This window comes from Anastrepha ludens, chromosome 5, assembly GCF_028408465.1.
Source record: "Anastrepha ludens isolate Willacy chromosome 5, idAnaLude1.1, whole genome shotgun sequence".
NCBI classification, from domain to species: Eukaryota; Metazoa; Arthropoda; class Insecta; order Diptera; family Tephritidae; genus Anastrepha; species Anastrepha ludens.
The window spans coordinates 125,955,518-125,959,818 of NC_071501.1; positions in this window are offsets into that span (position 1 = coordinate 125,955,518).

Sequence of the window (4,301 nt, forward strand, 5' to 3'; positions counted from 1 at the left end):
ATTCCCCTCATTACAGTTTGTCCACATCTAACTGTAATTTTTTGCAACAGAAAACTTTTGAAAAAATTCACTATATGGAGACAAAAACTTAGGACGCTTGAATTTCCAGCTGTCAAATTTGTTCATTATATAGAAAACTTCACTATATAGAAATTCATTATAAGGAGACAAAAATACACCGAAAGTAGAACGAAAAAGCAGTGTCTTCGAAACCAGTTCATTATAAGGAGAGCTTCATTATATGGAAGTTCACTGTAGAGAAGTTCGACTGTAGTTTGTTTAAATTGGTGTTTGTTTTTGATGTTATTTGTGGTTCTCTTGATTGTTGCAAAGCTCTTGAACAGACTAACTTCAATGTTCCTCATAAAACATAACGCTTTGACTATCCAATTAATGTCAAAATAGTCAAATAAAACTACCATAACTTTGCCCAAATTACTGGAGGTCTTACTGAGTTAAATAGTATCCATCTTTAGTAGACTACTCGACCTAGAGTTTGCTATGCCAAGATCTCGTTCCCATTCGAGAATTTCGTCCCACAATTCATAATAGTTCTCTTTTGTTCTCGCATGTAAGATTTAATTTTAAACAAATGTATAAGTGTGTATCTAGTTTGTAGGGTTATTGTAATCATAGACTTAAATAAAATGAAATTAAAATTTGGTCGTCACCTGCGAAGTGAAGCGTTAACATTCCAGGTCTCAAAAACCCAACTAACATTCCCAATATTGCTGATCTACCACAGGTTCCGTGCTAAGCCTCTACTGAATCCACACAATTCAATCTTATATTTCTTCATTTACTTGACTAACAGATCTGTCTGTGTCTGTTTACAAATTTTATGAACAAAAGGGGCAGCTAAACTTTCACCACACTATTACAGTGAGTTTAAATAAGCAAATCAATAATCGGTCTCACACCGAAGCTCTGATTAGCACTTAACGCAGAAAAACCACAAAAAGTTGCCGAAACATGTTCAGAAAATTCAAAACAGTGCCTTATTCCTCAAAAATGATATTATCACCTTCTACTGCAACGCACTTATGCCAGCGTTCGATCCAGCTCTCTATTGTCGGTATAGCCATTAGAGACGTCTTCCATTTTTCTATTAGTTCCTTTGAAATGCTTTGCCCGTAGTGGTTTTTTGACTCGATCAAACAGTAGAAAATCGTAGGGAGACATATCAGATGAATTTGATAGCTATTGGATGATATCGATTTCATGCTTGGTCAAAAATTTATGGATAAGAATGGCACTGTGCGACGGTGTGCTATCATGCAGCAGAATACACGAATTCCTTTTCTCCTGGTTATTTGGTCTTAGTTTATTCGATTCACCCACTCACTCGCTCGTATCTGGTTTGCGTTCATACTTATAAATCCAGGTCTCCAGTGGACCCTGATACTGTGCGGTAGGCAGACACAACTCTCAGAGCTGCCATTGGTTGTACCGATGTTATGAGCTTACACCGGTGATTTGCTTTTAGGGCAGAGTTCAGCTCCGTATAAGAGAACGGAGAGTCATCATTACCATCACTGAGTAGGAATGCCATTTGTAGTTACTGATTAACTTTTTCCACGTTGTTGGTGTTTTCATCCGTTTTAAATGTCGACGGCTTCTCATTACATTCGTTGTCCTCGACGGCCTTATTCCACTTTTTACAAACCTTAGCCGAATAAAGCAGAAATTATGTCTAAGTCCCATATTTAGTTCCTGAAGAGTTGTAATTCGGAAATAATGCGTGTAAATCCAAGGACCCCTTTCATTCATTATTAGTTTCATTTGATTTCGTAATGAAAACACCTGCACATAAATAGATTAATTTTATGTGATCGCTGTTCTTTTTTTCTCGTTCCCTTTCATCGAATAATAAGCATTAATAGGTTTTGTTATGTTTATTTTTATTTTTTTTTTCCTGAATTTTTTATTAAGGACACGCAAAAGTTATTTGAAAATTGATTTGATTTTGTATTAACTCTATTCATATGCACGCACATACACTTACAGATATAAAAACATATGCAACTGAATCGTTTTGAGTAGCTCACATGCACGGCTACGTTTCATGTCAATACTTTGTAATATAATATTTTTACATTATAAATGCAACATTTTTGTGCTTGAATAATCGGTTTGCAATTATGCGGTTTCATATCAACCCTTACATTTTCACTTGGCTCAAACTTAGCTATGCTACTCGTACATATATGTGTGCATATGTATGTATGAGTAGAGAGTTCAAACGTCATTGTAATTTTCCACGACGTGGGAATTTGTAATGAACTAAATTGTTTCTATTGAAATTTCAGGTTCTTTTGATGTCTACACATAGGCGCCCTACCATAAATCGAATTTGCACACAGACTTACTTGTTTGTACTTGCAGATATCCTGGCGCTTTATACCAAATAATGAGTGTAAATATTTTTAGAATGTAAAATTTCACAGCTAAACTTGGACTATTTGTCCGTTTTATGGCTGCTAAATGATTTTGTACTGACACTCCTACACACACTTATACAACCCACTTTCGTACACAATTTTCCATTATTTATTAGGTTTCGCCGATTATCTTCTTCGAACGATGAAAGGTTTTGTAATTAGAAGCTTTTGCGCTCGAAAATTAGAAAAACATTTTCTGAATGCGTTCAATGGTATTTAAAGAGGCAAAATTGATTACGTGCTACGCATGCAAGGAATACCGAAAAAAGTGGCTTCGCTAGTAAGTCTATCCCTCACTGAAACCTATTCCAAAGTGCTCTCACAAGTTAAAGCTTCTGATTTATTCAGAATTGAAACAGGAGTAAAGCAGGGCGACGCGTTGTCTACGCTTGTATTCAATCTGATCCCAGACTATGTAATTAAAGTTGTTGATCCATCAGAGGCTACATTCCCCAAAACTTTCTAAACAAGTGGCTTTGCTGATGAACTGGTCATCCTCACGAGAAACACGAATGTTCTAAAATATGTGTTCTAAGCACTCCAAATAAAAGGAAAATTCTTTGTATTAGAGATCAATGAAAGCAAACGAAAAGCCTCTCAAGACTTCCCACGTGAAGAAAAGCGCCAGACCTTTGACAATTGATGATCATAAATTTGAAAGTGTAGATCAAATTAAATATCTAGGACTGCTTCTGAGTAGAACGGATGGTGCAAAGATTGCAATTCAAGACTGTGAACAGACATCAAACAGGAATGGCGATGGATTGGCCACGTCCTGCGTAGACCAACGAGCGACGTAACGCAAATTGCCATGGAATGGAGTCCGGAGGGCAGCCGTAGACCTAGCATATACCCAAAGAAGGCAGACCGAGCTCGAAATTGCAGCTCAAAACAAGAGCGATAAAATCCCTAGCTTTAGATAGAAAAAATTTGAATATTTTTATGTTTCTTATTATAAACTGTTAAAAAACAAGCTTTGAGTAGAAGAACGAACATCAAAATATATAAAACACTGGTTCGACCAGTCGCAACGTATGAATGTGAAACGTGGACACTGAAAGCAGATACAATTAAGCATATTGGGAAGAACAAGGAGAAAATGGTATCTATCGCATCAGATATAAAAACGAGCTTGTGGTGGAAGCAAAGGCTCACACTGAGCTGTAGTACTATGCATGATGATGATGAATATGAATTGCCCGCAGAAGGGAAACCGTTTCCGGTAAAAACTGTTAATATCATTTGCTGTTTCATGTGCACAATAACCATTGAACCCGGAACCAAATGAGTAGTAACCACGCACACATAAATTCGGCTACGGTGTAGTCTTAAAACAAAACAAAAAATAATAATTGGCGCGTACACTTCTGTTATGTGTTTGGCCGAGCTCATCCTCCTATATGTAGTTGGTGTCTTGATGTTGTTCCACAAATGGAGGGACTTACAGTTTTAAACCGACTCCAAACGGCATGTGATTTTTATGAGGAGATTTTTCATAGCTAAAATACATTCGGAGATTTGCCATTGCCTACCATGGGGTGACCGCTATTAGAAGCCACTTTTTCTATCACTTCCACGCTTCATACACAGAGATTCGAACCTACGCACTCTCGAATAGTAGCCACGCACCAACCCCTTTGGCTGCGGCGGCCGGTAGTGTATTTTTTTACTCGTAACTTAATCACATTTAATTTCATGCAGAATCCGACGGTACTTACTGAGTTAGAACTGATCTCTTCGCCTGGGTAAATACAGGTGGCCACAGACGTTTCCTGCCTAAAGCGTTAAGGAATATTTGTATTTTGTAACCGTTAAAATAATGAAAGCGTGGATTGGTGATAAATTCATGGATATAAGTAT